General features: G+C 39.0%; 1 long non-coding RNA gene across 1 annotated transcript; it reads left to right on the top strand.

Annotated features, from left to right (window-relative positions):
- Nucleotides 1-1,231: 1,231 nt before the first annotated feature.
- LOC138241813 (uncharacterized) lies at nucleotides 1,232-22,783 on the top strand. Its single transcript, XR_011191079.1, has 2 exons — nucleotides 1,232-1,416; nucleotides 20,916-22,783. It is a non-coding gene; the product is annotated as an uncharacterized lncRNA (long non-coding RNA).
- The last annotated feature ends 556 nt before the right edge of the window (nucleotides 22,784-23,339 follow it).

Here is a 23,339-nt window from a genome sequence, read left to right on the forward strand (position 1 = left end):
GGGGGATCTACTGTCCAGGGAGAGACAGAAGCTGCTGTTTAAAGATGACACCTCACAGTACAATATCTTCACCAAAACAGCAGTGCACATTGCGTGGATTACCATACATTGCCGTGCTACATAAGAAAATTCCGTAACACTTCATTTGAATGTTGATGCATAATGGTTCATAATCCCTTTAGAACTGCTGCACAAGATGTTATGATCACATGCATAATGCTTTACAGGGACATGTGCAAATGACATAACATGTAAGAGGTCATTTAAGCAACATTTACAGTGCATGCTATGATTTTATTGTTTGGGCAGCAACATTAAAAAAAGCATTCCTGAAAAGTCTATACACATCTAAACATTGTAATGTTCTATTCTGTTAAGTAAAGCGCACCTGTCTTTCATTGTATAGTATACAACAGATTTTAATTTATTTCCAATTGTTAGGCGATGCCTTCCACATTACTCAAAACTATATGTAGAAGGAAGTTGGAGTTAAAGACTGGCAAACTGCATTTAAGACTAAGGTTTAACCAGTAGCTAACCCCATTTCAAGGACGGCTGGCAGTCTGAAACTTGGCAAAGACTGGTGAAGATTCAGAAATCTCCTTAAGCCTCTGAGCCTCACTTCACCAGCCCTTGTTTCTGTATCTATCTGCAGTCCCCTTCCTTCCTTCCTTCAAATGTGTTTGACTGTTTTGTTACATTTCAAGGTAAAGCTCTAATAATTCAATACCTGAGAAAGCTAAGAAGTAATAAATTGTGTGTGTGTTGCCGTGATAGGCTTTAAAAAACACTATTTTAATCTGACAAAATCAGTGATGGCACGTATAACCTTAAGTGCCCAAATGAAGTTAGTGACTTCAGTGCTTTAGGAGTAGCAATTTATGTGGCCCAGAGTGAAATCTATGCTGTTTATTTTGCTGGGCACACTGTAAAGCTGAGGTAATAAAATTTGAATTACTGACACAGACAAGAAATCAATTCCCAATTAAAAATACAACCATTAGAAAATAAGATTCGGCCATCGTAATGGAAATGTATTGCCCATCAGGGTGTGTAATTCTGAGTGTTATTGACTGTCACTGCCCTAAAGTACAGTCATGCACACTGCTTGGAAGAGAGACGTAGACACATTGGCAGCCCAATGAGCAAGACAGGAAAGCAGCTGGAACACAGCCATCCAGATAAGCTGTGATCGCTGGTGCAGAGCAGTCCTTCACAGGTTGACCCCCGACCACCACTGAGGACGCCACATCAATATACTTATTCTATCAAAAGGCCAGCCGGAGAAGACAGGGAAATGTCTACATTGTGCCAGACGATGAATGGGCCTTGATAAGCCTTGCACATGGCCCTGCGTTGCAGTCAAGAGGATTCTCGCTGCAAACCAAATCTGTGATCAGCTCAGCTGTTTTCCAAGTAAGAAAGAGCACATCTTTCAACTTTAATTGTTCTTCCTGGCGTTCCTGGAGAAAGAGCATACAAAAGCACTCTCTGAAATGTAGGTGCTTTACTCTGAGACAGGCGGGTTTCGGTAGTTTTTGCTTATTGTTATGATGAATAGAAGGCCGTGTGGTATTTTAGCGTTCACTAAATCTATTGTGTATTATTTATTATGCTTGAAAAAAGACACCTTGGGGAGAGAAAAACAACAACATAATAAATCATAAGAAATCAGGCAAAGAACAAACATAAATCCAAGGACTTTCGAAAGACAAACTCAGTCAAAATGAAAGTTCAGCTATGAAGTTAGCTGTTCCTGTCAGATCATTAAAAAAAACCTGAGAAATCATTTATTTGTTTCCTGCTTTACTTAGATTTAAGTGACACTGGTGAGTTAAATATTTTTTTTTATAGAGAATGACCTAGTGTCTCTGAGCATTTCTGTGAAAGTGCTCTCTGAAACTCCTTCTTTAGCAACAAAAGGAGGAAGTGAAACTAAAGGACAAAGATCCACCATGGACAATGGAGGACTAGTCGATGTTCATATTGGATAGAGGACGTGGTCATAGACTCTGGGGTGTGGTCATCACAGACTGGGAGGAGAAGGGGATGTGGCCCAGAAGGGGTGTGGCCCAGAAGGGGGTGTGGCTCCTTTGTATATAAATTAACTCAAAGACCAGTTTAGCTCAAGACATTGCGAGAGTGGAAGGTGGGTGGCATGGTGTCATCGGTTACTGCTGCTGCCTCCCAGTTTCGGGGTCCTGGTTTAATTCTGGAAAGGGCTAGCCCTTCCTGTGGTCACAAGGGTTTTTTCCAGGTGCTCTGGTTTCCTCTCACCTCACAGAAACATGCTGAGTAAGTTAACAGAAACACTCTGGCATCTCTAAATTTTCCATTTCCCATGGGAACCCTCAGAAGGACAGGTGTCCCATCCAGGGTGTCATCCCTTGCTTCTGAGATTAACCTGTTTTTTTTATCTCCATAGGTGGGATTACACCCTGGATGGGATCCAGGTTTTACATTCAAAAACTAATTTGCAAAGTGATTACCCTGTAACACCTTCCAAGGTTCTGTAGTGTGCCAGTACAGTTAATGAGAAATTTTATTGGTTGACATTTTTTAAGAACATTGTTCCTGGTTCTCTGGTATGTAATTTTTTTTCTGCAAATCCTTCATAGTGTGTTAGAAAGTGTGCATCCCTGCTGGAAACCAAATTATTTCTGGAGGATTGAAATGGGTCAGTTGATGGTAACAGTCTAACAGAACAGAGCCTAACGAGCAAGAATGAGATAAAGTCATTTCGCCCAGTGGTAGCTGCATGCTGTGTTGCAGCTGTGTGCTCAGTGTACTTTTTTACATTCAAATAAAACATATTTTTCCTCCTTAAATTATACAACCACTGTGAAAAACATATTGTATGCAAATTACTGTTTCTGTTTCTGAAAATACATTAATGTCAGGAATATGGTAGCATAATGTAATAAGTAATATAATAAGTATATAATGTTACATATTATAGTAATATTAACTTTTTTTTGTTTTCAACCACCCACTTTGTCACAGCAAGTAAAGAAGTTCTACACTCAATTGCATAAGACCTGCTGTATGTGGAAATTTAGAAAACAAAGAATATAGAAAATAATCTATGTACAGAAAATAGGAACACAAATTCCATACTACACTCACTGCAGTAAGATCCTAATTTCTAGTTAACCCACTGCTGTGTATTTTGGTGTATTCTCAAAACGTTAACAGAAGTTGAAGGTCAGGATCTCGGGATTGTTATTTTTTGGACTCTGAACCCAGTTGGTTACTGTATACTGTATTATTATTGAGGAGGATTTGGGGTACAGAACAACAACAGCTTAGCTTTGGAATATGGATACATTTAACCTTTTAGTATAATTCTAAATCTAGTAGCATTGAAGCAGCTTTTCAATGAACATACAGTACTGTAAACCTCTAAAAAACAGAAAGCCTCTAACAAAAGCCTAGGATAGCCTAGGCTATAGAGTAGTTTCATGACTGTAGTACAGCAAACCATTGTAAGTGCTACTGTAAATACTGTCTTTCATCAACACCTTCAAGTATAGTAGCTGCTACAAGAAATCTGGTACATTCTGATTTTTTATGTTTATGTCACATTTGTTAAGATGCAACTAAAACTGAAACTACTCAATGTACTTTCAAATGTACTCGATATTAACTTAGGCCATGTACTCTGATGTTAACATAGGTACAATGTATAACATGAACTATTTTAACTCATACACTTTATACGTTCATCTGCTTGTGATGAAATTCTCATTTCTAACTAGAACTCTAAAGTATGCTACTGTAATCCATGTCAAATGAAAGCACACACGTTTGAGAACAGGTGTGTGAAAGTGGGTGGATTTTTTATATTTCTATTTGTATGAGAAAAGCGAACCCACTAAGTGTTGTAGCCTTATATATTTGTAATCAAAATTGCCTCCACTCTGCTCCCATTACCGCCTCAAATCTCATTGCCTAATTGTTCAGAACGTCTGTTTGTTATTCGAATAGGACAATTAGGCACAGCATGTTATAACAATAGAGATCATAGAGCCAGAGTGTGATTCATTAAAGCCACTGCTATCATTGCAAGGAAACATTAGAGGGAAAACTCATTTAAAATAGTCAGAATTAAATGACACAGCTGGGTTGATAGTCTTTGGACCAACATAAATGTGAATTACAGAAATTAGAGAAGAAAACAGTTTTAAAAGTAAAGCTTACATTGGACCAAATGTCTCTGATCTTTCAGTTTTATATGAGTGAAAGGAAGGGGATGGAGGGGTTAAGCTCTTAAAAAGTGTTCCAGAAAGGACAATGCAAATTGCAATGCAGTGAATGTGGAAGGCACCACTTTTTATGTTTTGCATAATACTCCTTATGTTTTGATTACACTGTAGTAATTTAAAAACTCTTTTATCTTTGATCTACTGTAGATCAAGTTGTATCAATTAAAGCTTGATAGATATTTTATTGATCATTGATTTACTACAATGTGACATTATGTACATTATGAAGATATATTCAGTAATTGAGATTAGGCTAGGTTTAGGGTAAGGCTTAGATTGAGCATGACCACTCTATGTACATGCGTATGTACAGTATGTGCATTTTTAACTATCTGCAAAAAACATCAGTTGATAAAAACTATTAACAACCTATTTATACAATTTAACCTTCATTTTATACCGCTAACAGAATAATCATGGAATAAACTAATGCCATCTTTTAATGTATTTAAGGAAAAAAACAATTTTAACCAGAGAAAGATATTTGAAACCCAAAGACCCTGGAGGGTCTTGTCTTGAAGTTCTTGTCAATAGAGAACACCATTGAGATTCAAAGTAAGTGTACATGCCAGTTGTTTCACACACTGATGACTTCTGGCTGATACACATGATATACAAATGCTCAACTTTTACACTGTGTGGAAGAACTCAAAGTCAAAGTTTAACTTAAAATGTCTGTTAAAAATCTGAATGATGTAAAAATAAAACACATAAAAGCAGAAAGCAAAATATATACAGAACATCAAAGTGCACGATTCCTATAGAAAATGAAAGAGTTATGACCAAGCTGTCATTTCCTCATTCGTCTGGTCCTAGATGTCCTTGAGAACAGCAAGCCTTCAGGAGTTCACATTGAGTTTCGATTAGCAACATACTGTAAGCTCATCTGGATGGAACAGCATGCAATTCAGAAAGCTTCTGTGAAAGGATTCACAGGCAGCACAGGAACATTAGAGAGCTCACAGATGAGAGGAGATCATTTTGACTCACTTTGCTTTTTAGTTGTTAATAGATAATTGATCTGATTATCTAATCTAACTGTTTCTTAAAGGATCCCAGGAAGACAGCTTAAGCAACATAGTTGGGCCAATTGATCTAGAATCCGACAACACTTTCTCTAAAGATCAGGACCACAGTGCAGACTGTATTTATAAAGAGAATATGGAGAAATCTCTGAAATCTCTGAAAAACACTAGCTCAAACTTGTGCCCACCGTCCACATTCAAATATATGGTTTAGCCTTACATTCCAAACTACAAAAAGTCTAAAATCACACAAATATTTTGTGTAAACCTGTTTTTTTTAAAATGCATCTTGAAATCAAGTTGATTTTATTAAGAAAAGTTAGAAATATAAAACATACAAGATTGTAATGTATGTACTGTACAGTATATATAAATCTAGTCATGCTCTAAACATAGAGCATAAATTACATAATACTTGTATAATTACCATAATACTTACATATCTATATATTGAGAAGTGAAGGGGTTATGTTAAAGCTAGTGATAGGCTTCGGTAGAATATATACAGCAAAAATATAATTAAGGTGGTAGTAGTTATAAATTATAAAAATATATAAATTATAAAAATATAATTAATACAACATCGAAAACTTTAAACCCTTATTTTTAACTTTATAGCATGACCATCATTCTGCCCTGCTCAGAAAACCACTTAAGACTGGGATTCTGAATCCTGATACCTTGAAGGTTTTTATGTACTGTATTTCATTCCAGTAGAGCCAGCCCTAGTTACTGTATGTAAAGGGACTTTGAATTGAAATAATGTATTTTTACATATTTTACTGGTCATAGTAATTGCAGAATTACAAAGCTATAATCTATTCAATGGAAAACTGTTAAAAAGGAGTGAGTAAACAAACAAATAATTTTAATTGGAGTCTAAGAGACTAAGAGTTTGAATGAAAATGGGATGACATGCTTACAATGGAATGGTAGAGTATGTGTATGTATGGGTATGCAGTACTATGTGGGGACAAATTCTAAGAAACCATCCAATAAACACAGTAAATTGTGATATCAGAGGATTTGTGGTCTAACCCTAACCCCAAAACGTAAATGATGTTTTTAAATGTCTTTGTTGTTTCATCTCTTCACTCTCCCCAAACCTTGTTTTTGCCATCCTAGTAGTCCCCCAGGTCACTGCTGCTCTCTCTACCCTGAGAGTGTTACTACATACTGTATCATCAGTCTGAATCCTTGTTCCATGTCCCTGGTGCTTGTGTCCTGGTTTCAGCACAGGCTGCTACAACAATGACAGTGGACCCCCCCCCCCCCCTTTAGCGGCCAACTGGTGCAGTGTTGGCCCTCGCTTTTTTTCCCCTCCTCTTGGGGAAACATGAAAGCAGTAGATTTTTTTTTCAACTGGGGATTCAGTTTGGAATCCATCCTCATCCTTTCACTGTAGCAAACTTCAGCAAGTGATGCTGAAACTCTCTGCAAGTTCCTTCCCTGCTTCCTTGTTAGCATAATTCAACTCTTCCGTGTTGCTGCAGTATCTTCTGCTGCCCACCACAGAGCTCCAATATCAAGCGACCTAGGGCTTAGCAGCTGTACTGACACCTGTTCCCTGAATTATTCACTCTACCCTCCTCATTCACTCTACACTTTGTCAGTTGCTGCATATTCCATTGAACATAGTGCTCTGAGGATCCTTTCTGGGGTTGTTACAGCTCTAACCTATGTAATATGTAAAGCACTTGTAAGTTGGGTGTGTTTGATGAGAATACAGTAAGATTAACAAAGTGAAAACTACACATGCGAAAAAGATCTATCCATTTTAAGATAATCCCAATTAAGAACAGAAAAAAAAAATAATTGCACAGCATACACACAGAAATCGCATTACTACAATATCTCATGGGCATATTTATTATGGAACAGCTGCTAGCCTGCACAATACACCATAATGCAAAGAAACCTCATTGTGTCGCCAGTGCCAGACTTCTTAATAAGCAAAGTGCCTGGCAGAGTGCACCCCAGTAACATTATTGTTCCCGGCTGCGTATTCTTAATTTCTGTCCTCATATTGTCATCTTCTTGTTTAACATTTCTTCAATCCATGATTCATCATTGCTTTATTATGGGGAAAATATTTTCTACCCCAGGGCGCACATTGGTAAAAACCTTGCTTTGGCAATGAATAATTTTTATAGTGTTCCAAATTAGAGCTCATTAGCTTTCAGTAATGTGTTAAATGAGCAGCACGCATTAGATGTGTGATTTAAATCTGATGGATTTTGCCATGAGCATAAATCCACTCAATGCAATGTCTAGTTAGAAAGTTACACCATCATACTCATCAAAACAACTGGAAGAGACCTTATACAATTCCAACAATGTACAGTATGCATGTTTTAGAAAAGTCCTGATTCTTGGATTAACCTCAAATGATTAGAGGTTTAGGACAACCTTCAGACATCTCCCAGGTTATGTTTTATCATGTCATCCTATCCTCCCAGTCTTCGTAAAATCTCCCCAGATTATTCATTTTGCCCAAACAAGTGTTGATTACCATAAGGTGAATGAGCACACAGTCATTAATAATGTGTCTTTTGTGTTGAGCCTTTTATAATGCACAAATACCCATGTCCAAATATCTATCATGCAAATTTCAAATGATACCTTATTTTAATCAGCAGTGTAATCAGGAATTTAATGAGTAAATAATGCTCCAGTGTCTCAATTCAAGCGTGACATTATGAGTAATTTATTTATGATAAATACACATGGACTGAAATTGTGCAGTATAAATTTATGAGATGGGCTTCTTTATACTGTACATTACTCATTCTTTATACTGTACATTACATCTGTTTAATACATAGTCAATTTTCTTTAAGCAGAAACTGCTCAGTTTACTATTACAATGTCACAAAAAGTATTTGAGTAAGACTACAATTTCAATGCCTGCATTACATTTTTCTTTTTTTTTTGTGGACATTAAATGCCAGAAATTTTCTGCATCACACTTCATGTGGAAAATGATTAAACATTTTCAGATTTTTAGATGATGCTTTGAAGTTTAATGCATTTAAGACAGCATTGTTTCTTATGAGACTGCCAGACAGCATATCAAATCTATTACATCATGGTATTTATACTGAAAAAACAACTGTAATAATTCTCAATACATTTTTATGGATTGTAGGTACCACTGGAATAATATAAAAGCCACACCTTAATAGGCTACGCGAATATTATTTTGTGTGACATAAAAACATAAAAGTTAAATATTTTAGAATTATGTTTCTGATCAGCTACTAAATAGCAGAGGTATTATAGGGAATCCGGCAAGTCAGTTTTTCAGCACAGTCTCACACCAGTAGTGGCAAAATATACCAAAACTACTTTAATATACCTTCTGCTGGATACCTGCTGGGCACCTAAAACATAAAAAACTTGGTCACATTGTCACTGCTTGTGCTGCTCTTTCCAGAATGTCATTATCATAATAAATGAAAAAGAAAATCTGAGGGGCATTCTCTTGAGCAAGATATTTGCTGCTATGAAACAAAGTTTTTTTTCTGAGGCAGCAAAATTAATATTTAACTCTGTGATACTGTAGTTCGTGCAGTTGCCATGCTGCATTTGTGAAATCCGAATAAACACTGTATATACAGCCTAATGTTGGACAGGAGTCCCTTCCAGTGAGAGTCTTATGCTCTCTGTTTGCTTAATGCCATGTGAACCAGGATAAACTCTGGACTGATTGGGCCTTGTGGCTTGAATGTACTGTAGCACTATGTACCTATACAGACTAACAAGGTGTGTGTAGTCTGAGAAAGTAAAATGGCTTTTCAATCCACTTCCTTAAAACTGAAAATGCCATAAAACAGCTTCCCCCTAAGCCTGATTACTTTATATTTTCTTACAAATAGTTTATTTCAAATAAATATATGCATCACAACAGTGACAATAATAATAATTGCTGCTGTTGTCAAATATATTAGCAATGCATTCATTTTAGTAATAGTATGCAAATAGTTCACTGAAGCATGTATTTAACATTTTAATTATTTATTGATCGGTCATTCTAAGGAGCTGTATTATGGAGCCAGGGTAACAATGCTATACAATATATTAAAATTAGCTCCTATTAAAATGATTAATAGAGAATAAAAATGATCCATTGAAACTACTATTATTGGTCCTTAATTTTTTATAAAAAAATGCCTGAACATAATTATCCAAAGATTCCTTAAATGAATTTTAATTCCAGATCCAATTTTTATTGTGTCCCCAACAAATAGACAGCAGACCTATTGTCACTAATTTGCACAGCCATATTGGTAACAGGAAACAAACACTGACTGTTACTAACATGTCACATCCTGCAAAACGTTGTAGGTTTTAGTCCCATATTGATTTGTTTTTATATTGCAAGTAATCACTGAATTATTAGCACTATCTGTACTAACCATAATCAGCATAAAGGGTTCAATTTGAGTTACTGGAATCTGCGGTAATTTAATATCCAAATACCAGCTTGTGAGCTCTGTGGATTAGGAAAAAAGCTCAGCACAGCTCAACATTTGACTGACAGGGTCTAAGCATCTCCTGGGGTTGGATCAAGATGTAGGCTCTGGGTCTCTGTGTACAGATGTTGTCTGTCTTGTTCTTTTGGGGAATTGTGAATGAACACAGTTTGATCTGTGTTACTGGACTTAGTACTCAAGGTGCACCTTTGATTACAGAGTGGTGGTATTAGGAACGTATACATAATGTTTTAAGGTGTTGAAAGAGTGATGGGTGCTCTCTGATAGTAGGGCATTGCAGTAGTCTAACCTTCTGTATACAAGAGCATGCATTAATTTCTCTGTGTCTTGAGTGGAGTCAAACTGCCATAGTTTTGCAGTATTTCTTATCTGTAGGAAGCATGTTTTAGATACTGTTTTAACATGAGAGTTAAATGAGAGCCTTGTGTCTAATATGGTTACGTGCTGAGTCGTTCAGGCAAATTTTTAAATCCTCTGAGTTAAGTGCTGAAGTTATAGTAGTCCTATCAGTATTGTTTCCTCCAAACAACAGAACCTCAGTTTTATCAGAGTTAAGTAACAAAAAGTTTTCACACATCCAAGTCTTTACTTCATTAATGTAATTAACTAAAGTGATAATAGAAGAGTTGTTGTTTGGTGTAAACGAAATATATATTTGCGTGTCATCGGCATTTTCCACAGGTAAATAGTACCTACAGTAATATAAGGCACTGGTACTGTATACTAAGGCTCTGTTGAGCACATTACTTTATCTGTCTTGCTTTAAGTCTATGGTCTTGAGGAACTGATAGAAGCTAAAGACAAATGCCTGTTGCTCTGTGGAATAAATAAACAGAGACAAACAAGTAAATGCACTTTTCATTGTGCACTTAAGTGCCAAAACGAATGCCTCAGTTTCATTTGCTTTGCATAAATAAACCCTTGAGCGGAAAATTTGTTGTGTTCAGATATATGAACAATGCATTTTTCAAAAGCTAAGAGAACAATTATTTTCTTTTTATGAGATTTAATTAGGTAAAAGTTTGCAGGCTCTTTGGGGGCTCCAAGACTGGGAGCTGTTCTAGTCCTGTATTACCAATAAGGGCCTAAACTTCTGTGCGCTGTGTGTTCAGTCTCATTAAGCAACGTAAGTAATGGTTTGATGTACTTTAATTAAAGAAGGCACTGCATTAAAAGCAAATTTCAATCTCTCATTAAACCAAATATGTAGATTTGTTTTCTACAGTTCAGTTTGTTTGAAGCTAAATGATTCAGTATGCTAATAGTGCTTTTATATGTAAATTATGTTGATTTTCTTTAAAAGGCCATAAACCTCTCTTTCTCAGCAGGAGATTTTCATGATTCTCAAAATGGTTCCCATAAACCAGGCTTTCCTATTATTGTGTTAACTCCTTGAGTACAACAGAGCACATGTCCAAGCGCCTCTTTCTGTTGCTGCTATCGTCCTAATGGAAGCCCAGTCAAAAAACTGACCGATCCTCATCGAGGATGTAATGTTTCTGAAGCGCAGAAAAGAGTGTTTTGTGCGATCTCAAAACAGAGGCGTTGTAATAATGCATAATATACACAACAATGTAGTAATATAGAATTTCATTTGGTTCTAAATCTGTCAGATCCATGTTACTAGCGAACAGCAGACATGGGACGTTTTCAAGCTACAAAGGTGTTTTTACTGGAAGTTAACCGATTCCCGTTTCCCTCAATTGTACACACGCCGTGTGGGTCGCCTGGCTAAAAGTCGGTGCTGCCCTGCAAACGAAAGCGTGAAGACAAATGTACGATACAAACGCCTGTTCAGCAATTACACGTCATCGGCATTAAAAAGCATTGTTTTCCTTCTGGTTTCTCCTGTGTTTCATGGAATGGGGGTGTTGCGAAATTAACCTGTAGCCCTTCGGATTGCAGTCAATTCAATTCAATTCAAGGTGCTTTATTAGCATGACCGATGGGTACAATCAGTGCTGCCACAGCAAATAAAAATAATAAAATTAACATGGAACAAAACAAAAAATAGAAGTAAAATAAAATCTACAGACATGTTACAGACATTTACAACAAAGACATATTATAAAATATATGTCTCTCCCCGTAGGAGCAGAGAACAGCTTTTCGAAACTCCAGTTGATTAAAACATACCTGAGGTCGAAAATACAGGCAAACTGATATATAGAAGGTTTTTTATAAAACTTTCCCATCTGTTTAAGAAACCCGTTTCCGCCAGGGAGTTAAAAAAACAACAACCCCACTATGGTATCTCTCAATTGCGACTTTATATCTCAGAATTACGAGTTTATATTTCGCAATTGCGACGGGCTGCCATACACACCTCCCTTGTTACTGAGTTCACTTGTTTTTTATTTCTTTATTTAGTATTTATTGCTGCAAAAGTTAATTGCAGAAATGAATGCAGTAATTTGTAAGCTATGATTCGCTAAAATTTGGAAGTAACAAATTCTGTTTATCATTATTTATTGTTATGGAAGCTCCTTTTATCATGATTTGCTGTTATGAATGTTTTTGTTTATTACTGCAACGTCAAAATACTTCATCTTTGTAAACTGTGTGCCTCGTGCTCTTGTTTAGAAGTTATTTATTATGTGCTCTTCAAAACTGGTCAATTATTTTTTTCTAGTTAAATTTATTTAATTGTTCTAAATAATAGCAATAATAAGGTCGTGTTGGGAGATGACAATAGTAGTGTCTGTGCAAATCGTGGTCGGGAGAGGCCTCTTTCCATGGTCTTGCCTAGAGCTCCAACAAGCGAGGGCCGGCCCTGTGTTGTTCCTTTGGTTCTCCATTTTGTGCGATAATCCTACTGCCCTCTTAAGAACAACCTTTACAAGGATAGTTGCATGCAGAGCTTTTTTTTTTTAATTACGTTTATCAAAGGTCACATAAATCCCTATTTTTGAAGGGCAGGAGATGTTTGTTTGCCTCGCATCTTCGTAAGCTGTTTTAATGGGTTTTCTATATTACCCCGGCTTATTTAGGATTGTGCTTCCAGGAGGCTGTTTGTGTAGCTCTACGGAACTACCATCCATTTTTTTGGGATGGCACAGCCTTCATTGCATACCTATCAATACAGATCTATTCAATGCTCATTTGGCAGGATTCGCTTATATTGAACATCCTGAATGCGTATGTACACAAGTAAGCTGTTTATATCCAAGTTAATAGGATAGCCTCCCTGGTTGAATTAAAGGCCCTGGTTGACGGTATGATTTCAGCAGATCAGGAGTGGAACAGTGAAATTAAAATCATCAGGAAATGACTCTTGTAATAGACAGCAAAGGAAGACAATATAATTTTGCTTGATATTTGGCTACCTGGAGCCTACCATGGAAAAAATCAATGTTGATAATGTTGTTATTATTGCAGTATCCAGTATTATCCCCTACACAACAACTCACACTCTGTGAAATTAAATTCAGACTCACACAAAAGAACTACAGGCAAGTCGGGAGATTTTTTTCGGTCTCATGATCTTTGAAAGGGAAATTTGGGAGAGGACAACATGATTTATTTTTTAATCATTGTTCACATTTTCTTTGTTTTTCCCCGTATTTAAAAAAAATGTTCTGGTGTAGAATAAGTTGAATACAAGAAAAATAAATAAACAAAGCTCCACTTTGGAAAACCCATCTGAGCTCCAGATGTATTGATTTTCCTATAAGGCTCTGATTTGACCAGAAAAGAAGTGTTCTAGTAATGGATGCTTATATTATATTTTTGCAGTATAAATAAGTTAAAATATGCATTCATTTTATAATGCAGCATGCTGTTAGATCTTTTTCTCATTTTTGAGTAGCATAAGCAAAATAAAATGTATTGTATTATTGTTAACTTTATTCTAGCTGCTTTTCTTTACCAGACCATTTTAATGCAATTGCTTTGTACTGTTGTCACTTACTGCTACTAAAAATAATAAGAACGGATTGATGCTAAAGTTTTTCAACAGTAATAAAATTAGAACAACACACTGTAACCAGTATACATTTTTCTATTCATTCTTCCTGAATGTCCATTGAAGACATTTCTTTGAATTCCATTAAAACAAAAAAGTACAGTGTATTAGTATTACAGTTTCACTTTGCAGTAAGCTTTAAATGTAATTTTTAAATATTTTGTCTTTCTCATTACACATTTTTATACATTTTTCTCTCTTATGAATGCAGTACTGTAGACCCAAGAAAGTCAATGGAGTTTGAAATTATATCTCTAATTAATTAACACTGGTATTACTATCTTTCTGGCAATTTCCTGCTTTCAGGGCAAGTTTTATGGCCAGATTAGTCACGTTCACTATGCATCAGAGACAGATGACTATTTGCTAGGCAGAAAGTTTGTTTGACATAACCAGTTCATCCTACAAATGGTAGACTGCCAAAACCTACTAAGATGGCAAAGAGAAACAGGCTTCCTTGGCAAATTAAAATCTGAATAAGACACAGCTGTAAGCCAATAGAGTTTAAAGTGTTCAGGGCACAATGTAAAAGGTAGAGCTTTAATTACAATGAAAGGGTAATATGTTACTGTAAACACTTGTACCATTATTCAATCTGAGACAATCCTTTAATTATTTGCTATTTGCATGACGTATGGTCTTCTAATGTATTTTTGTGAGGTGTTTCCAGCTGCTGTGGTTTCCTTCCACAGTCCAAAAACATACTGGTAGGTAGCAAAGGAACAAGTAATAGATTTATTCCATGCTGAAAAAAAAAGAAAGAGAACACAACGTTTCGGCCGTGGAGCCTTCTTCAGGTGTGAGAGAGACAGGGCAGTAGGCAAAGGTAATGTAACGGGAGAACAAAAGCTGGGAGAGAGGAGGAGTGAGAGGCGGGAGCAGGGGACAGAAAGAGAGGCCAATCAAGAGGTGTGAAGTCAGAATGGGTGCAGAGACGTGTGAAATTAAACTTCCAATGAATGGAGAAAATTTAAAAGAACAGTAGTCTGTCGTTAAGGGAAGGGAGAATGTGTGATCCTAGCTGCAGAATAATTTTAGTTTCGGTGGTCTTTCTGATGTATGAGTTCGGAAAACCGTCTTTGAGAACACAGACAGAGAGATTAGAGTGGTCGTGGCCGTCAGAGTTGAAATGAGAAACAATGGGCTTGGAGAGATCTTAAATCTTCACAGCCCTGACGTGTTCTCTGAAGCGGTCACCAAGTCTCCTTCCTGTTTCTCCAATGTAGACGGCTGGGCATTTACTGCAAAAGATACAGTAAATAAGGTTGCTGGAGGTACAAGATGCCATCTGGGTGATGCAGAATTGTCCTGAGGGGCCTTGAATGAGTGTGGTGGTGGCTGTGTACTTGCAGGTGATACAGCGAGCTCTGTTGCAAGGGAAAGTGCCTGGTGTGGATGGTTGTTGAGGGCGGTCAAGGGATCTGTGAACAAGTAGGTTACGCAGATTAGGTGGTCGGCGATATGAGATGATAGGGCGATCAGAAAAGAGGGCCCCAATGGAGGGATCATCCTGTAGGATGGAAAAGTTGTGGTTAATGGTCCTGGGGATAGGAAGTGTGTTAGGGTGGTAAGGAAGCACCAAAGGAATGCGGTTGTTGCGGCGGGAGTTCCTGATCGGGTTGATGGTCCGGGGGGTGTTTTTGGCTCGGGCAAGGGCCCTGTCAATCACACTGCTGGGGTATCCTCTGTTGATGAAAAATTAGTAAATTTTGAGGGCTTGGTTCTCAAAGTCGATGTCGTCGCTGCATAATCGTTGTAACCTAAGGAACTGTGAAAAAGGAAGAGAGTTTTTAGTGTGTTTGGGGTGAAATGAGCTGTACAGGAAGTAGCTGTGTGAATCCATGGGTTTGTAATAAACTGAAGTGGACAGTCGGGGGTAGTTGATAGAGAAGTTGATGTCTAGAAACGGAAGAGTAGTGGAAGATATGTTAACCGTATAATTGAGGGAAGGGTGGAAGTTGGTGAAATGGTGCAGGAAGAGCTCAAGCTGATCGGAGCATGTGGCGGCACCAACGCAGTCATCAATATATCATTTGTAGAGGTCAGGGACATAGCCAGTGTAGGAATCGAAGAAGCGTTCTTCTACCCAGCCGACAAAAATGTTGGCATAGTTGGGTCCCATTCTGGTGCCCATGGCAACTCCACTGACCTGTTGGTAAAAAAGATTATTGAAAGAGAATGCGTTCAGTGTGAGGACCAATTCTGCAAGGCGTACCAGGGTGTGGGTGGGTGGATCAAGCACTGTGCATTTGTCCAGCGTGTGCTTGAGAGCTGTAAGGCCATCATTATGGGGAATGACGGTGTACAGAGATGTGATGTCTATGGTAAAAATGTAGCATTTGGTACCCTGAAATTGGAAATCATTAAAAAGTTGGAGCGCGTGGTTGGTGTCTTTGATGTATGAGGGAAGATCTTCAACCAGCGGTCTCATGAGGCTGTCGAGAAAGGCTGAGATGTAAGTAGTTGGACAGTTACATGCTGATACGATGGGGCGTCCAGGGGTGTCCGGTTTGTGGATTTTGGGGAGGAGGTAAAATTGAGATACCTGCGGAAGTTCCATGATGAGCCGGTTTGCCTCCTGGGGGAGCTCATTACTGCTGATAAGAAGGGAGATGGTGGATACCACTTCCTTTTGGTAGTCAGTGGTAGGGTCCTCTTGGAGAGGGAGGTAGGCAGAAGTGTCAGTTAGTTGTCTAGAGGCTTCAAAGATATATAGATCCTTACGCCACACCACAACAGCACCTCCTTTGTCCACTGGTTTGATGACGATATCATCCATGTTGCGGAGAGACTGGAGCGCCTGATTTTCTCCTTGGCTGAGGTTAGACCTATGTTTACTGGGTATAGAGAGTGTCTTGGGAGCTTGATTAGTGCATTGGTTGATGAAATAATCAACTGGTGGAAAACGGCCAGAGGAGGGAGTCCAACAGCTCTGTTTGGGATTAATGTTGTTAATGACATCAATAACCGGGTTGTTATCAGCTGCCTTTGAAGATACTGGTAGGTAAATTGGCTTCTGGGAAAAAATGCCCTGGTGTGAGTATGTGCATGTCTGTGTTGGTGTTTGTGTGATGGACTGGTTTCCATTCCAGGGTGTATCCTGTCTTGTACCCATTGCTTACCGGGATAGGCTCTGGCTCCCCTCTAACCCTGTGTTGGATAAAGAAAATGGATAGGTGAATGGATACAAATATATTATGTAGAGCCAGATTTATTAAATGAGCGTTAAATAGAGAATGCTCATAACTTTTGAAAGCACAGTGAAAGCAGTGTTCTAGGGGTTTCCACCCTTGGTGCTCCTGCCCTGACAGTTCGTCCTTCACTGCCTGGGCGCGAACCCGGGTCTCTGGCATCACACAACAGGGAACTCACCAGCTGAGCTAAAGGAGAACCTCCCCCAGCCTGGCTGGCTGAGATCCCAGTTATATGCAGGGGCATAATTGTTACATAAAGCAGGAAATAGTCTGATTCCCTTACTGCCCTGCAAAACAGGATATAATGACAAATGACAGGGGAGATGTGACACTATCTTCCTTGTGTTGATGCTAATACCAAAAGCAGAAAAACCTGCCAAGGCAGGCATAGAACTGGGACCTGAACCATTCCAAACCATAGAATTTCTTAAACCAGCTAGTCCCAGCAAACATCCACATCGTGAGGGTCAGCAGATCAAGGATGTTGGCGCCATTCTAGTTGTCACTCTGGGACAACTAATGGTGTTATTAAACAGAAGGAGGAGGTGAGAAGGTCAATTCTGCATGCAGGGACAGGGCTACCTCTCACCCTTCTATTTCCCTGGTGCCAATGCTCCAGTCACGGCCAAGGCAGCCTCAAAGATGGTGTCCCTCCACCATCACCCCCTTTTCAGTTGGCGTCCAACTGCTGCGGTGTCAGCCCTCAATTCTTTCCCCTCCCCGGGCTTTCCACTTGAGGACTTTTTTCTTTTTTCTTTTTTCTTTTTTCTTTTTTCTTTTTTCTTTTTTCTTTTTTCTTTTTTCTTTTTTCTTTTTTCTTTTTTCTTTTTTCTTTTTTCTTTTTTCTTTTAGCAATGCTGCTTCCTCCCCAGCAAAGACTTCTATTTTCCTGATTGCCACAGTGTCTTCCTCTGCCTACCACAGAGGTCCAATTTCGAGTGAGCCGGTGATTGGTGGCTATACTGACACCTGTTTCCTGAATCATGTACTTCTCATTCTCATTCTACAATCAGTTCCTGCAAAACTTTGCAGATAAACCAGATCTCTTCAATAGCTATCTTCTGTGTTCAAAGAAATCTGCGTGTCTGTTGTGGGGGGTCATGATAATCCTGACCATTGTCTTTTTTAACATTGAGTTAATGTCAAAGTATTAAGTGTGCTGTCTCTTTATATTCATAGGCTTTTTTCATCATTATTAGACTTTGATTGAACCAATGAACCGACATTATTGGACAGCTGGGGAGGAGGTCACAGTTTCACTCTCGTACTTGAGGCATGGGACATAAAGTTACTAGTTTATTTGTCTGATCCTATATTTGCACCTATTTATATAGCATATAATTTTACTGGATCAGTGCAGGTAAAGTACCTTGATCAAGGGCACCACAGCAGTATGTCAAGTGGGATTTGGACCACAGTATTCCTGTTATAAATTCAGTACCCTAACCACTGCTCCACACTGCTTCCCTGACTTCTGAAGTTGCATTACAGGAACTGCCGTAGGCATCACAAGCATAAAAGAGTATAAAAATGAGTTTAAAGAAAGGATTTGAAAGTGCTGATAGATTTGCAAGATCTGATATGAGCTGGGAGATCATTCCACAGACTTTGAGCAACAGAACAGAAGCCACAGTCTCCAAGGGTCTCCCAGTGTTCGGATCCTCACATTAGTAACTGAAAGAAAACCAGAAGTGTGAAAAGCCCAGGACAAATGTGTAGGTGTATAAGGGGTGAGCAGTTCATTGTTGTCAGGAGTCTAAAAGGCAACCAGAAGTATTTTGAATCTTATTCTGAAATTTACATTAGGTAGTGCAAGGAAACTAAAACAGCTGAGTTATGAACCAGATGAATTTTTTACATGTTTGCACACAATACTAAGCACTTCCACATTACACAAGCACATTACAATAATCAAGTCTAAAAAAGACAAAACCGTGTATAAGCTTTTCTTCATCAGATGAAGAGCAATGTGTACAAATACTCGCAATGACACAAATAAGACATCTTTACAACACAGTGGAAATGAGCTTCATCTGTGAGACGTCTCTCCAAAATGACCTCCACACTCCTCACCTGAGCACTCGGACTGATTCCAGGCCACTAGGGTTTACACAGTTGATAAGAAGAGCCAATCAATACAGCAGGTCAGATGTAAAAAGTTTTGTTGCATCCATTTTTAATTTCACCTAAATAAGTGTGACAAAATAGATAGTTGATTAATGTAAAGCCTGATTAATGTCAGGCTTTGTGTGAACATACTGTACATTTTGGTGTCTTAAGCCTATGCTCCTCCACAACAAAATCGGACACATCTGGCATCTTGTAAGGCTCTGTTTTTGGTCCTGTTTGTTTTAGTATCTGCGGTATATGTTATCACTGGGCTGGATATGACTTGAGCACTCTTCTGAACACTCCACTCAAAGCACTTTACAGGTAATGGAGAGTCCTCTCCACCTGCAGCTCCTCCTGGATGATGCAACAGCAGCCATAGTGCACCACACATCAGCTATCACTGGGGAGGAGACCAGAGTGAGGATGCCATTTCATCGATGCGGATTATTTGGAGGCCATGACTGGTATGGGCCAGGGGGAAATTTGGCCAGGATCACACCTACTGTTTTCGAGAAACACCCTAGAATTTTTAAAGACCACAGAGAGTCAGGACCTCAGTTTTACATCTCATCCGAAGGACAGCACCTGCTTACAGTATAGTGTCCCCGTCACTATACTGGGGCATTAGGACCCACAGAGACCACAGGGTGAGCGCCCCCTACTGGCCCCACTAACACCACTTCCAGCAGCAACCTTAGTTTTTCCCAGGAGGTCTCCCATCCAGGTACTGACCAGGCTCACACCTGTTGGGCTTCAGTGTGTTGCAGTTATGAATTGCAGGGCGATATGGCTGTTAGCTCAAATCATCTCTGTGTTCTTTTTTATTCCTTGTCGTTTTGAGGTTTACGCAGAGTACTTTTGCACCTAATTAGTTTAGCAAATAGGGTGTTAGACACTGAGTATAGCCAAACATTTCACATGCTGTTGTGTCCAGATTATCACCATTTACTAAATCAAGCTCAGAACTTCCTAGAAAAAAAAACTGACAAGACTTACAATTAATCAAAAAACAAATTAATTTGCCTGCAGCAATGAGAATTAAGTAAGTCATCTTTTGATAAGTGAATCTTATTTGGTTAGGGTTGGAAAGATCACTGATCATGAAAATATGTTTTACGCTTTCACTGGAGAGTTTTAGGCACTTTTGTTACCTCATAAATTGATGCACACAGCTGCAATAAAATGCACATTAATTCATTCCATAGCAGAAATATGAATTCAAAAGTAACTGTTATCAGTACAAGCTATTGATATGCTAGCTTTTTTGTCTGTGAAAGCCAAGCATCAGTCGTATCCCAGTTACATATCATATCACTTGTACTACCAATTATATTATTCATTAAATTTAAATGATACACAATTCACATGTCATATCATTATACATTGCTAAATTACAAAAATGGTTCACATCATTCAGGAGGCTTGTGGTTTCTTTCTACATAGCCAGAGCTTATTTCAGTTTCTATTGTCCCCACAACCTCTTTCAACCGGCCACTCTGAGGTGCATCTCAGCCACACACTCCAGCTGAAGTCCACCTAAAGATGGTCGTAGTGTATCTATAGATACCCCCAGTCCAGAATACAACCCAGGACCCAAGAACTATGAGGCAACAGTGTTCCACAACTCTAATCCAGTCTATTCCAACAATGTAAAAGAAGGTTGTTAGAACATGTTTTTTTGGTGCAAGACTTCTTTCTGGTACAAGAACAGTTATATTCATACAATTACAATCACAGTTACTATTACTGTTATAAATAGATCTGTCATTCCAAAGCCTCACCTGGGTCACTGCCCTCAAAGCACAAGGCTGAACAAGCTCCAAACACAAGCCTTTCTTATACTTTTCTGTTCGCTGTAGGCAAAACACCTTCCCTGGAGAGCGGTGCTGCAGGCCGAAGGCTATCCCAGACACACTGAGCCACGGGCTGGGGCTGAGAACACCTGCTCCACTCTGGGATGAGATGCCAGTCTGGCACAGGGCCACAAAGAAAATAACAATTAAAAGTAGCTACGCAAGCATGTCTCTGCGAAGAGGAAGAAAGGCCATGCAAAGACAAGGGAAACCATGCAAACCTCAGACCAGAACTGAACCCAGGCCCAAGAGCTGTGACGCACCAGCGCTGACCACTACACTACCCTGCCTCCTGCAGTTAGACTTTTGTAGAAGTCATTTTGCTAGTTAAAAAAAATCCGTAGATATGGGCTCTATTCCAACAGTCTCGACAATTTCTACCAACAAAAACTCAGAAACAGAAAGCAGGATTGCTTTTCCCAAAGACAGTCCACCCACCCACCTTCCCCAAAATGCAACAATTTGACTCTAAATAAGCAGCAGAAGCAGCTTAATTTTATCGGGGAGCACTTATTGTACATGTGGCAAGACAGAGTTAAACAGGAGTTCCAATACCAACTCTTTAAATTTGGCAGTCTTGATTTCTTGCATATTTATTCTCAGCCTCTGAGTAGCACCTCTTCCTACAGTAGAAAGGTCTGGTCTTGTTAGTCATGGGCTGCCTGCTGGGAGCTCAGTATGAATATTTTATTAAAAGGCTCAATCACAGAGGGGAAGATACTTCTGCACTTGTTAAGTTTCACTTATTTTGTTACCCTGCTGGTACTGTGTTAATTATTTGGATTAGCAAGTTATAACTTCCCTCCTGGAAAATGTAACAGGACGTCTCCCTGTCTCCCCGATTACAACATGGTGGCCCATTCAGAGCATCAATAGCAATCTATTCAATACTGAACTGTAAGCTGATTTTTAAGGAAATACTAAGAAAATATTTTGCAATTCTTAATAAAATAGTTACTGTTATTGTAATGGAATAATGCATTCTATATTGAAAAATAATTTTGACATGTGCACAGTATCACCACACTGGACTTTCCAAAGTGCACCTGTGGTGGGAAGTAACTGCCCCTGGAGAATAATCCTGTACTCGTGTGGCCGGTTGGCAAGTGTAACGGTTCTAGGGGTTTCCACCCTTGCTGCTCCTGCCCTGCCAGTTCATCACCTGCCAGGTGGATGCTGCACATTGGTGGTGGTGGAGGGGAGTCCCCATTACCTGTAAAGCGCTTGGAGTGGAATGTCCAGAAAAAGCGCTATATAAATGTAAGGAATTATTATTATTATTATCCCTCACTGCCTGGATGTGAACCCGGGTTTCCGGTGTCACACAAAAGGGGACTCGCCAGCTGAGCTAAAAGAGAACCTCCCCCAGCCCGGCGGCTGAGATCCCAGTTATACGCAGGGGCGTATTTGTTACACAAGGCAGGAAAGAGTCTGACTCCCTTACTGCCCTGCAAGGAGTAGAAGTAGGCAGGGGAAAGTGGCGGGGCCCGTCCTGTGTCACCGTGTGCTGCAGGATGACACTCCTACGGTTGGTTGTTGCTGTTGTCTTGCAGGGAACCAGGGTCACAGAGGTTTCTCGAATGTTCATCTTTTGCTGTCAGGAGCAGGGAGTAGGTGTTGACAAGAGGGAATGAATAGTGATCGTACTTTTGTAAACCGTGGAAATAGCGCGTGATTCTAAAACTAGAAATGTTCTAAACTTTCTTGCAAAAAGGAATCCTTGCAGCAGGTCACAGGTCAACTCTCAGCTAAACAAAATAGATTTGTCCACAAGGATAAGCACATCAAGAAAGGCAAGGTAAATGAAGAGGCACATGCGTCTTTTTATTCATCTCATCAATGCATATTCCTGGCTGAATAAACTTCTGATTGACGTCTGTGTGCATCCCACTCCTTTTTAATCCTCGCCAAAGGCCATTTTAACAGTATTAAACTTTAATTCTTTCATGATGATGTTCAGTTTAAGCAGAGTTTGCTGAACAAATATTTTGCAGTGTTTGAAAGGAAGAGCATCTGCTAATTCACGTTGACAGAACCTAAATTATTGAGGTTCACTAGGCCGTGCATTAAGCACCACCTTAGTTGCAGACAGAAATCCAATGTGGCATGCCGCGGTCTTCAACAGCAGATTATTACTGCAAACACACGAGATACCGACGCAGACAATAATTTAGATCAGTTGGAGCTGTAAACAAGATAAGCAGAGACTGACTTACATCAGCATAAGCACATTTTTTTTTCTTTGAGAGCTTTGACAAATGGTGCATTATGAATTTCCTTGGAGATACAGTTAAATAAAACAGCACTCACTCTTGTGATTAACAGGGCATGTTTGCAGGGCATGCAGTAAACAAACATTAGCATTTCAAAATGAATAGGAACAGAGCAGATTTTTTTTATTATTCTGGCACCTGTTACCACTTTCTGGGT

The sequence above is a fragment of the Lepisosteus oculatus genome, chromosome 11 (assembly GCF_040954835.1).
Source record: "Lepisosteus oculatus isolate fLepOcu1 chromosome 11, fLepOcu1.hap2, whole genome shotgun sequence".
Lineage (NCBI taxonomy): Eukaryota > Metazoa > Chordata > Actinopteri > Semionotiformes > Lepisosteidae > Lepisosteus > Lepisosteus oculatus.